This window comes from Tachyglossus aculeatus, chromosome X1, assembly GCF_015852505.1.
Source record: "Tachyglossus aculeatus isolate mTacAcu1 chromosome X1, mTacAcu1.pri, whole genome shotgun sequence".
In the NCBI taxonomy this organism is placed as follows: Eukaryota; Metazoa; Chordata; class Mammalia; order Monotremata; family Tachyglossidae; genus Tachyglossus; species Tachyglossus aculeatus.
In genome coordinates, this window is record NC_052101.1 from 23,139,786 (window position 1) to 23,153,269 (window position 13,484).

The 13,484-nt window shown below is 43.3% G+C and overlaps 1 non-coding gene across 1 annotated transcript; it reads right to left on the minus strand.

Annotated features, from left to right (window-relative positions):
* Positions 1-12,277: 12,277 nt before the first annotated feature.
* On the minus strand, positions 12,278-12,415 carry LOC119920307. The gene has a single exon (XR_005448063.1). It is a non-coding gene; the product is annotated as a small nucleolar RNA SNORA7 (small nucleolar RNA).
* Positions 12,416-13,484: the final 1,069 nt, after the last annotated feature.

Sequence of the window (13,484 nt, forward strand, 5' to 3'; positions counted from 1 at the left end):
CCATAGTGCATCAGGGGAGTCTCAACACAGGGTTGGAGAATTAGGAATTGCTAATTGGAGAGACACACACCCAGGGCATAAGGATGAATGATCAGCTCCCATTAGTGGGTGGATGAGTGCTTCAGCAGGTCAGTATGGAGATGGGGGAATGTATCCATTTATTGTTCTATTATACTCTCCCAAGAGCTTAGTACATACAATAGGTGCTAAATAAATACAATCGATTGACTGACTGACTCAGGACACCCCATTTCCTGTGGGTGGCCCCACAAAATCCACTAGCACTGGGCCCCTGCAGGAGTTAACGCGGCCCTGGGCACGGGAGAAGACAGAGTGGAAACAACATTGCCAAGCTTGGTTCTGTTGTGCTGGCATATCAGCCAAGACTCCCTGTAAAGTTTTATGTTCATTTATATCCACAACCAAATTGCCTGTAAAATTATACAACTTTAGATGGTCCACATAATTAGATTCCACCGCCTTGCCTTGTGGAACGAAGATTCAGTTTTGCCTTGCCAGCAACTAGTAATGAATTCTAAGATTAGTTTTTAGAGATGTGTGGCAGAAAAACTGTTTTTCTCACAGTGACACAAGGAGGGTAGTCCAGTTACTCCAACAAAGAGTGTTTTGGCTGCCTGCAGAAGTGCCTTTTAATTTTACTGCCTTTTCCTCCTACTTCACTATTTCTTTAGTTTTCAAGGTTTGGAGTGGACAAGAGTTAAACCCATTCCACGAGGTTAGAAGCTGCCCCATTTCCAACTGCCAAATGTCTGCTAGATTAACTAGGAGGAATTGGTATTCAAGACCACTTATCTAATTCTGGATCTCAACCTGAGACTTAATTGACTATTTTTTATTTAATGCTTCTAACATTTTGCATTGCAGAACCTACTCCACTGTTCATTCATTCAATCATATTTATTGAGCACTTACTGTGTGCAGAGCACTGTACTAAGCGCTTGGGAAGTACAAGTTGGCAACACTGTTGCCATATTTCCCCTGGAGCCAAGACATGGTTGGAAAAATTAACAAAAAAACTAAGGGAATTTTAAAATATTCAGCTTATTTCATGGTTTTTCCAATTCAGGTAATCTGTCCTTCCTGCAAAGGCAGAGTCTCCCCAGGAAGGTATTTCTAAACTGATGGAGACAGGAACATCCATTTCAGCAGTGTAGATTCCAGTGTTTGTGAGATGACCTTGAATTTTGGGGTGAGAAGTAGACTTCAACTACGCCATATCTTTCAGGTTTGCACTTACACACTCCTTTAAATTATCTGCAGTTCTGAAGAGTTGAAATCACTCTCCTGTGGTGCTGAGTTGAAGGAAAACGACCTCATAACCAAGATCCAGATCAATTTCCACTGAATCTCTTCCTCATTTTAGCACTTCTGGTAACTCATAAGATATGGACAATAAGCTTTTAGTGGCTACAGTGGGGAAGTCATGAGAATCCCCAAAATGGGAAATGGGGGCAAGGTCATAGTGAATGACCACTGGAGCTGAGTCACAAGCAATTGATAGGACTCCCTGTTCCAGCTGACCCTAACTTCACCCGGCCTTCCATTCTCCCACCTCCATTTTTTATGGTATTTGTTAAGTGCTTATTATGTGCCGGGAACTGTACTAGGCATTGAGTGGATACAAGCAAATTGGGTTGGACACAGTCCCTGTCCCATGTGGGGCTCAGAGTTTCAATCCCCATTTTAGAAAAGAGCTGAGGCACAGAGAAGTGACTTGCCAAGGTCACAGCAGACAAGTGACAGAAGCAGAATTAGAACCCAGGGCCTCTGACTTCCCCTAGGCCACACTGCATCTCACTGATCCCCTGCCAATCATATGACATGATCTGACACCTACCTGCTGCCTATCCTCTGCATGCATCCTTACAGTCAAACATTCATTCGATCATATTTATTGAACGCTTACTGTGTGCAGAGCACTGTATTGAGAGCTTGGGAGAGTACAACAAAACAGACACATTCCCTGCCCACAACGAGCTTACAGTCTAGGGACATGCTTAAAGTCAAGATGGAGGCAGAGATGCAAGGCGACCTAGGCCCGGCCGGCATCTCAGCACTCCCCAGTCCAGGGGGCAACACTCCCCTAGGCTTCTGCTGGCCCCAGGGGACTGATTTTAGTCAGAGTTTCAAATAAATAAAACAAACCTGAGGTTTCTCATTTCATCTCCTCTGCTCTCCCCAGAGAGCATGTTCACCTAATTTGTAGATTTTCTGTAATAATAATGATAACTGTTAAGCACTTGCTATGTGCCAAGCACTGTTCTAAATGTTGGGTAGATACAAATTAAGCAAGTTGGACACAGTCCCTGTCCCACCTGGGGTTCATACTCTTAACCCTATTTTACGGATGAGGTAATTGAGGTCCAGAGAAGTGACCTGATTTGCCCAAGGTCACACAGCAGACATGTGGCAGAGTGGGATTTGAACCCACATCCTCATGACTTCTGGGCCCATGCTCTATCCTCTAAGCCACACTGATTCTCAATGAATTTAGTGAATTCTATGAAGGATCTGGCAGAAGACAACATACAGCTCTTTAGTAAAACACAATCCAGCCCAGGTTAAGTAGAAATATAAGACATATAATAATAATGATAGCATTTGTTCAGCGCTTACGATGTGCCAGGCACCGTTCTAAGCACTGGGGTAGAGACAAGATAATCTGGTTGGGCAAAGTCCCTGTTCCACACAGGGCTCACAGTCTTAATTCCCATTTTACAGATGAGGGAACAGAGGCACAGAAAAGTTAAGTGACCTGCCCAGGATCACACAGCAGACAAGTGGTGGATCCGGGATTAGAACCTATGACCTTCTGACTCGCAGGCCTGTGCTCTAACCACTACGCCATGCTGCTTCTATATGAGCCTGAATAACATTGTCCCAGAAATGAAGCACATATCCTCAGTATGTGAGATAATTAACCCTACTCAATCAATAATAATTATTGAGTGCTTATTATATGCAGAACACTGTACTACGTGCTTAGGAGACTTTTCCTGCCCTCCAGGAGCTTAGACGCTAGTGGGGCTCTTCATCGGCTCTGTCTCCCCGCCTAGACTGTAAGGTTGTTGTGGTCAAGGACAGTGTGTTTACTGCTGTATTGTACTCTTCCAAGTGCTTAGTACAGTGCTGTAGGATAGGCCTACAGTCTAGATGGGAGAGTGAGAGCCAGTTTATACTGATGGTTTCCCTGTCCAAGTGTCCATCTGGGTAACTGTTGTGCACAGAGGCAGGGGAATGATCCTGCACACATTTGGGTGGTAGTGGTGGGCTATATGTGCCCGACAGCCTTCTCCTCAGACTCATGGATAACCCAGTCTGAGACTCTGGTACCTCTCAGTACACACCAGCCTCAGGAGTCACACACTACAATTCCCTTTATTACTCTAAATACCATGTTCTCTCACCCAATCCTGTACATGTGGGGTGAAACTGAATATCGCTTCTGAAAATCCCTAGTAATAAAAATGTCAGCGGAAGAAGGAGTGGAGCCCCGTGTTGCTATGACGGCCATAATGGTAATAAATGATTTACGTCCACTGTAATGGTTACATAAGCAGCTGTTACATTTTAAGAGCATCATGCAAACAATATGAAACATTTATTTAAGTGGTTCCATACTACAGGGAATTTGATTTAATCAGACTTTATTTCTGTACTCATTAGAATGAAGTCTGGCAGCTTTGGTAAGCAGCACTCCCCTACCAGCAACTGCTTCCAGCTCCTGAAAGCAAATATTTTTACTGTGCAATAATTAAAAATTTATACAGCAAGCCACCCACTCCCCATCTGTCCTGAGGATGGGACTAAAGCCACACTGAACTCTTACAATGGAAATATTCTCCCTAAAATCTCTGCATAAACAAGGATAAAAATAATCTAAGCTTTTTCAGCATACAGAGGATCTCCTCCGGGAGATTCCTCAGTGCTGCAGATGCATTTTGATCCGAGGTGGGAAATTAATATTATTTCCCTATTCTTTGCCACTTCTTATTGAATTGAGGAGCAGCATTACCTAATGGATAGAGCACAGAGCTGAGAGTCAGAAGGACTTGGATTCTAATCCCAGCTCCACTCTGCTGTGTGACATTGGGTAAATCACTTATCTTCTCCATGCCTCAGTTATCTCATCTGTAAAATGGGGATTAAGACTATGATCCCTACATGGAACAGGGACTGTGTCCAACATAATTAGCTTTATTTACCCCAGTGTTTAGTACAGTGCCTGGCACATAGTAAGTGCTTAAATACCATAAAAAGAATCATAAAGTAATAGTTTATTCGTGTATCCTCAGACATATATTAGCAGTACTCATCCATCCAGTTACTGCATTTTTACTCCTCCTGTCTCCTTTTTCCCTTTCCTAGAATCCTTCCTTTTTTCTCTGGCTCTCTTCACCCATTCTCCAGGTCCTTTTACCTTTCTGTTGCTCTGTCTCGTCCTCCTGTGTATTTTTTTATGGTATTTGTTAAGCACCTACTATGTGCCTGCCAGGCACTGTACTAAGCGCTGGGTTGATTCCAGCTAATTTGGTTGGACACTGTCCCTCATGGGGCTCATAATCTTAATCTCCATTTTGCAGATGAGGTAACTGAGGCCCTGAGAAGCTATGTGACTTCCCCAAGGTCTCAAAGCAGACAAGTGGCTCAGTGGAAAGAGAAGCAGCGTGGCTCAGTGAAAAGAGCACAGGCTTGGGAGTCAGAGGTCATGGGTTCAAATCCCAGCTCCACCAGTTGTCAGCTGTGTGATCTTGGGCAAGTCACTTAGCTTCTCTGTGCCTCAGTAGCCTCATCTGTAAAAGGGAGATTAAGACAGTGAGTCCCACGTGGGACAACCTGATCACCTTGTATCCTCCCCAGAGCTTAGAACAGTGCTTTGCACATACTAAGTGCTTAACAAATGCCATCATCATCATCATTATTATTAAGTGGCAGAAACAAGATTAGAACCTGCATCCTTCTGACTCCCAGATGCACACTCTATCCATTAGGGCATGCTGCTTCTCAGCCATTTCCACTTTCCAGTGTCTTATTTTCATGCCTTCAAACGCTGAATTCATATTCTCACAGGATGCCATGTGGTGAGGAAATTCTGAAAGACCACGCTGGCCATCAAACCCGGCCAAGACTTTCTGTATACTTGCTTGGCCAATATTCACTCCCTCTCTTCCTTCGGCTGCAGATGCAGACAAGGATTTACCATGACGCTTTCCTAGGGAATATATGACCACGAGATGGCAGGCATAATACAAAGACTCAAAGCAATCACCCCAAATCCGCCTAAATGGCTGAGGAATAGGATAGGTGAAAGACAGTGGAAAGTTGGAGAAAGCACCTACCAGCAGTCATCAAATGTGCAGTGGGTGATCAAAGTGAGCTCAGCCTTCAGTGACTTTACTTCTCTGAGAACAGAGGAAGCTGCAGTCTGAGGATTGCACAACACTGGACTTGGTTACTGAGGAAAATTGTGGGAATTTCAATTTTTCCCATACGAGCTCTGGGGGCAGCAAGGTTCATTCATTCAATCACATTTATTAAGAGCTTACTATGTGCAGAACACTGCACTAAGCATTTGGGAAAGTACAATACAACAATAAAGAGTGACATTCTCTGCCCACAATGAGCTCATGGACTAGAGGTGGTCTGTGTGACCACCAATACAAGTAAATAATGTTATCAACATATACATAATTGTTATAGGTAGTTTCTTGATAAGTTGATTCAACACTGCTACTTTATTTCAGGAACAATTTCCATCCAGCCAAGTTGTTTCCTGTGTCTTCAGAGGGCAATCTTGCTTGGCCTGACCAAGTCAGCTGGGAGTGGTGATTACTTGTCCTTGGCACTCTCTGATTGGCAGTGGAGGGTGCTCTAGACCTACCTTTTCATTCATTCAATTGAATTTATTGAGTGCTTACTGTGCACAGAGCACTGTACTAAGCACTTGGGAAGTACAAGTTGGCAACATATAGACGGTCCCTACCCAACAACAGCCTCACAGTCTAGAAGGGGGAGACAGACAACAAAACAAATTAACAAAATGAAATAGAATAGTAAATATGTACAAGCAAAAAAGAGTAATAAATCTGTACAAACATATATACAGGTGCTGTGGGGAGGGGAAGGAGGAAGGGCAGGGGGGATGGGGAGGGGGAGAGGAAGGAGGGGGCTCAGCTGCCTAGGAGATGAGCACTGAAAACCACATAGGAGAAGCAGTGCGGCCTAGTCGTTCAGTCAATTGTATTTATTGAGTGCTTACTGTATACAGAGCACTGTACTAAGCTCTTGGGAGTACAGTGTAACAATAAACAGACATTCCCTGGCCACAGCGAGCTTATAGTATAGGGAGGGAGACAGACATTAATACAAATAAATAAATTACAGCTATGTACATAATTGTTGTGGGGCTGGAAGGAGGGGATGAATAAAGGGAGCAAGTCAGGGTGACACAGAGGAAGATGAAGAAAAGGAAAAGATGACAAATCAGGAAAGGTCTCCTAGAAGAGATTAAGGCTTTGAAGAGGGGGAGAATCATTGTCTATCAGAAATGAGGTGGGAGGGTATACCAGGCAAGAAGTCAGCAGGAAGAAAGACAAGATCAAGGCACAGTGAGAAGGTTAGAATTAGAAGAATGAAGTGTGTTGGCTGGGTTGTAGTAGGGGAGTAGTGAGGTGAGGTTGGAGGGGGAAAGGTGATTCAATGCTTTAAGAATCGATGGTAAGGAGTTTCTGTTTGATGCAGAGGTGGGTGAGCAGCTTCTGAAGGTTCTTGAGGAGTGGGGAAACATGTCCTGAATGTTTTGGTAGAAGAACAATCTGGGCGGCAGAGTGAAGTATGAACTGGAGTAAGGACAGACTGGAGGCTGGGAGGTCAACAAGGAGGCTAATGAAATAGTCAAGGAGGGAGAGGATGAGCAATTGTATTAATGTGGTAGCAATTTGGATGGAGAGGAAACTGGATTTTAGTGATATTTTGAAGGTTGAACTGATTGGATTTAGTGACATTTTGAATATGTGAGTTGAATTAATTCATCCATTCAATCGTATTTATTGAGCGCTTACTGTGTGCGCTCAATTGTTCTTGGGAAGTACAATTCTTCAACATATAGAGATGGTCCCTACCCAACAACGGGCTTGAGACAGATGTCAAGGATAATGGCCAACGTTATGGGCTTGTGAAACAGGAAGGAATGGTGGTGCCATATAAAAGGATAGGAAAGTCAAAGGATGGAAATGTTTTGGGTGGGATGATAAACAGTTCTGTTTCAGGCATGTTAAGTTTGAAGTGACGGAAGGACAACCAAGTAGAAATTTCAAAAGCAGGAGGAAATGTGAGACTGCAGAGAGGGAGAGAGATCAGGACTGGAGATGTAGATTTGGGTATCATCTGCACTGAGGTGGAGGTTGTCATGTGAGTGAATGAGTTCTCCAAGGGAGTGGGTGTAGATGAAGAATAGAAGGGGACCCAGAACTGAACCTTGAGAGACTCCCACAGGCAGTGGGAGGCAGAGAAGGAGACTGAGAAAGAGACCGAGAATGAGCATCCTGGAGAGGAGAACAAGGAGGACAGTGTCAGTTAAGCTGAGGTTGGATCATTTTTACAGGAGAAGGAGGTGGTCAACAGTGCTGAAGGCAGCTGCGAGGTTGAGGAGGATTAAGATGGAGTAGATGTCGCTGGCAAGAAGATCATTGGTGGCCTTCGAGAGGTCAGTGTCTATGGAGTGAAGCCAGATTGCAGGGGATCAAGGAAAGAACTGAAGGAGAGGAACGAGACAGTTTGCTCAAGCAGTTTGAAGTTGAATGGTATGGGGGCAGATGAGGCGATAACTGGAGGGAACCATGGCGTCAAGGGGTTTTTTTTTGTTGTTTTTTAGGACGGGGGTAATGGGTATGTTTGAAAGAAGTCATTGGACTGCAACAGCTGAAGATGGCAGTTAGGGAGGGAAGAAGGGAGGGGGCACATGTTTTGGTAAGGTGTGAAGGAGTGGGGTCAGATGGGCAGATGGAGGGGTTGGATTTTGAGAGAAGGCAGATCTCCTCTAGAGATACTGCTTGGAAAGATAGAAGAGGAAGAAGGGGAAGGAGGGATAGAACATGAGCCTGGAAGTCAGGAGGACCTGGCTCCACCACTTGTCGGTTGTGTCACCTTGGGCAAATCACTGAATTTCTCTGTGCCTCAGTTACCTCATCTGTAAAATGGAGATTAAGACTGAGTTGCAAATGACAGACTTTGTCCAACCTGATTAGCTTGTATCTAGCCTTGTGCTTAGTACAGGGCCTGGCACATAGAAAGTGCTTAACTACTGCCATAAAAAAAAAGTCCCAGCGGCACTAGGACAGAAATCTGAAATTCCAAGACGATCATCACTTTAAACGTTCTTTGAATACTGAATACACTCCTCAATAACAATAACATATGCGGTGTTTGTTAAGCATTTACTGTGTGCCAAGTACTATTCCAAGTGCTGGAGTAGATTTAATTTATGCAGATTGGACACAGTCCCATATGGGACCAGGGGCTGCCTTTGTAATCCTACAAATTGTAAACCTACAAAAATTATCCAGGGAAAAGGAGGAACTCCACCCATCTGCTTATTCATTCAATGTTGCTGCCTAATTAACCATCATGCCTGTTAATTAAAATAAATTACAGTAGATAATACAGTAGAAGCCTATCTAGAGTGCAAATGATTGAAAATCTCAGTTTATTTTCTTTGAAAAATGATAAGGCCAAATGCTGTTCCCAGTGTAGGCTTAACTCCTTTTGGGGGAAATTTGAAAATAATGTACTGCCACTTATTTCCAAGATATATATTTGAAATTATATTCTCTGTTAATCAGTGAGCAACTTCTCACTATGGGATGGCACTGTGAGTTAAGAAAAAAGTGAGGCAGTCCCAATTTTACATTTTGCTCCCTGTGTCCCTCCAACTAAGACGACTTACCTCAGCAAAGGAGAACATAGGTTAAAATTCACCTCAAAATCCATCCACAATTAATGCCACTTTATTGGCTAGGAATAGGGATGAGTGAGGAGGAGGGGCTCTGATCTCAACTGAACTTCAGGGCCTCATTCTTAGTGACATTTTCAGAATTTCCCTGGGAAGGAAAATCATTCAGGAAATCTGATTCTGGGTGTAATATTTTTCAGTTAGTGAACCATTTCTGAGTTTTTCCAGAAAGATGATACTGAGAAAATTGGTTTTGAGGCTGAACAATAGCATCTGGCTCCTCCTCAGCTGTGTGCTTAATATGGAGAGCATAAAACTTCCTGATTTTGGGAAGTTTTGGGCCAGCTCTTCTACTCTCCCCTGAATCTTTCACTGAGGACAGGGCAGGGAGCGTGAGCTCAGGGGATTCACTGACAAGTCTTTTCTCTCAATCACCCATCACTTTTATATCCTCCCCAAATTCCATGGCTCCATCCCATTGAATCTGTCCTATTTAGCAAATTGTCATTCTAATGGAAGGAAAGGGACAGTCAATTTGTGCAATGGCCTGTAATTAACCTCTTGTCCCAATCCAGGCAATGAATGGCTAACTGGCCAGGGTCTGAGCTCAGGGCTTCCATCAGGGTGCAAAGTCCACAACCCAAAGGACAGGTGAAGGGCAATGCCTCCTCTGACTAATCAACAGGTCTCCAGGGGTCTCTGGACTCCGGCTGAAGGGGTGAGGGGCCTGCACTAGTCTGTGCAAGGCATCTGTGATTACAGAAAGGAAGAATACAGATGGTGTGGAAATTTTGGATTTGGAGCTGTTGGTTGAGTTATGGACAAACTTATTTTTAAAAAGAAAAATATCAACAGACATGCTGGTTGATTAGTGAATCAGTAAGTTAATCAATGCTATTTATTGAGCACTACTGTGTGCAAAGCATTGTACCAAGCACTTAACACTGTATTAAGGCACAGACAACTTTAAAGTTTTCTTAAAACTTTAAAGAAAGTTTAAATAGATAGAGCATGGCCCAGATAGAGCATGGTCCTGGGAGTTGGAAGGACCTGGGTTCTAATTGAAGCTCTGCCACTTCTCTGCTGTGACCCAGGGAAGTCACAACCTCTCTGTGCCTCAGTTACCTCATCTGTAAAATGGGGACTGAGACTGAGCACCTCATTTGGGACAGGGACTGTGTCCAACATGATTAGCTTGTATCTACCCCAGCACTTACTGTACAGCATTTAAATATTGTAAAAATGTAATGCTTCCAAGAAAACCCTGTAGAACTGAGTTGAACATGACTATGAGACTCTGATCCAGAAACACAGGGCTAGAGAAGCAGTGTTGCCTATTGGAAAGTACATAGGCCTGGGATTCAGGAGACCTGGGTTCTAATCCTGGCTCTGCCTGCTGTGTAACTTTGAAGAAGTCAATTAACTTCTCTGTACTTCAGTTTCTTCATCTTTAAAATGGGGTTCCAATAGCTGTTCTCCTTTCTACTGAGACTGTGAACCCCATGTGAGACAAGGACTCTGTCTGACCTGATTGTTTTATCTACCCCAATGCTCGGGAAATAGGAAGTGCTTAATTCTATCTATAGCAATAATAATAATATGCGCAGGCAAAAACTGAACTTTGATTCCTGGATTTCCTACCTGGGGAACAGCTTCTGGGGCTCCCTGATCCCCATTAGTTAATCTTCAGTGCTCAGCAGGTGAAAGTTCTGGCTTTGAGTCATTCAGTATCGGCTCACAATTCCCAAAGCTATTTTTCAAACTCCAGTAATTCACTCATGTTTGTCATCAGTGCAACATTACGTGGCCTCTCAGAGAGGTCCAAATATCATCAATTCCTTCCTCCTTGTATCAACTTCAAAGAAAAAAGAAAAATAGAAAATGAAAATGGAATTCAACCCACCACAAAAAAGTTCAGACAGACCACAAGCCATTCCTTCATGGTTGAGTGCTGTGTTTGTGCATGTGATTTACATCCCGTGGTGTGCTCTGGACAATGCCTCAAGATTGCATTTCCCTGAAACATGGAATATACCATGCATCTGTCCTTTTCAGACCCCAGCTCACCACCAATAATTTATTTTGGGCCATGGCTTTATAAGGTAATTTCCTGTTTTTACCCCCGGCCTAAGCCAATAAACAAGAACTGGGCTCATTTTCCTTAAACAGAGCAGTGTAGCAGACTTAAGGCATTAAATATCTTGAAGTCATTTACAGCCTTTGGTAAACATAGATGAAGATAACAAGGCATAAATCAAGGAGCCAAGTCTGTCTTGGATGTTTACTTTTGAGAGTAGAAGGTTTGGGTGCTAGAGCAAGCCAGCGGAGAATTGAGCCTGATTTAGCCCAGTTAGTGCTCAAACAGTAAGTGCTCAATAAATATCATTAATTGAGCAGAAGCCCACAGAAAAGACCGGGAAACAAAAAAATAGTTTAATTTTTAAAATAAGTTTTTTTTTTATTTTACTATGACTGGTTTGCTTCTCAGGAAAGACATACAATACTTTTCAGAGATTATGCATTTCATTTTTTCCCCTTTTCCAATTTTTAAGGCCAAGAAACATGCATCTTGGTGTATAAATTCAACTTCATAAGTACTTGCATATAGCCTAAATCAGTAAAAAAAGTCATATTTTCTCATAATTCCATTTTCTGCTTTTCAAACAAGAGTTTTTTGTTCAAAAGAAAATGGAACATTATTTGCATTTAGAAGATTCTTATTAATCCTGCCCTGACCTTTGTGCTCAATACCCTGCTCACTGGAGCAATTCCAGTTTCTTTCACAGCTCTTATTAAAATGCCCTTATTTTAACTGGCCCCAAACAAGAGATGAGCTAAAAAAACCAAATCATCCTTTAGAAGGATACAAGACACACACCAATTTTGTGAATTGTAACATCATTTGGGATGTTGAAGAGGTAAGAGCCTGGGGCTGGAAGTCAGTGGACCTGGGTTCTAATCCCAGCTCTGCCACTTGCCTGCTGGTTAACCTTTGACATCATTTTTTCTAAGCCTTAATTTCCTCATCTGTAAAATGGTGATGAAATACTGGGCTCTCCCTCATTCTTAAACTGTGAACCCCGTGTAGGACAGGAACTGTGATCTGTCTTACGCTGTTGAGTCATCTCCGACCCATAGCGACACCATGGACACGTCTCTCTCAGAACGCCCCATCTGCAATCATATCCATAGAGTTTTCTTGGCAAAAATACAGAAGTGACTTTCATTGCCTTCTTCTGCAAGCAAACTCGAGTTCCTACCCTCAACTCTGTCCCATGCCACTGCTGCCCAGAAAGGTGAATTTTGACTTCTAGCAGATTGCCTTCCACTCGCTAGCCACTGCCCAAGCTAGGAATGGAATGGATATGCCTCTGCTTGACTTTCCCTCCCATAGTCAAGGCTGGTAGAGTCCTGGAAACTCTCCATCTGTGACCCTGAGAGGGGCAGGATCTGTGACTGACCCAATAATCTTGCGCAGTGCTTGGGGCATAAGCAAGGCTTAACAAGAACCATTATTATTAGTAGTAGTATTAGCAATAATAATATTACAAAAATGAAATGGCACCCGGCTGCAACCCCATGCTAGAGAGTATGGGTGAGTGTTCTCTTCATCTAGTGACTCTGGTACTTTCAAACAACAGTCTGAAATCTGAGTCCTGCAACCCCAAACGGTGCCCCTGGAAGCTACCTGACAGGATCAACCATCAGAGTCAAGGCAAAATGGAGTTCTTGGGCTCAAAGTACTGACAAAGGTATAAACAGTCCATAAATTACGGTATTTGCTCAGCACTAACTATATGTCAAGCATTATACTAAACCCCAGGGTAGATAAAATATAAGCAGATCAGGCCCAGTCCCTGTTCCTCATGGGGCTCATAGTCTAAGGGAGAGGGAGAACAGGTGTTTTATCTCCATTTTACAGATGAGGAAATTGAGGAACAGAAGAGTTAAGTGACTTGCCCAAGGTCACACAGCAGGCACAGTGGTGGTGGAATTTGAAACTAGGTCTCCTGACTCCCAGTGTGGGGGGCTCTTTCTTACAAGCAACAAGCTCCTGCTTGAAGCAGCTTCCCTATCTTAAGAACATATCTTACTTTAGGGAACTGAAGACTTACTCTGAATTCACTCCACTGGCCACAAAGGGAAATTACAGCACAATTAAGAATACTGTCATTGCTGCGGTGAAGGTGGGGGCTGGGAGGGGTGGAGGACAAGCCCAGACCCCAGTTTCTCCCCAACCTACTTCACCTCACAATTTACATAAATTTTAAAAAAAGATTATAAAAGGACACAACTTTTATGATTCCTTTCATTTTGTGGGGCTGTGAGGGAGTGGTTAAGGCAGGGTTAGGGAGCAAAGGTTGCTTCTTTGATAGAGAAAACTAAAGATGGCTCCCAGACACAGATGAGGGAAAGGATGTGCATGTGAGCCAGCCATCATCATCAATTGTATTTATTGAGCGCTTACTGTATGCAGAGCACTGTACTAAGCACTTGGGAAGTACAAATTGGC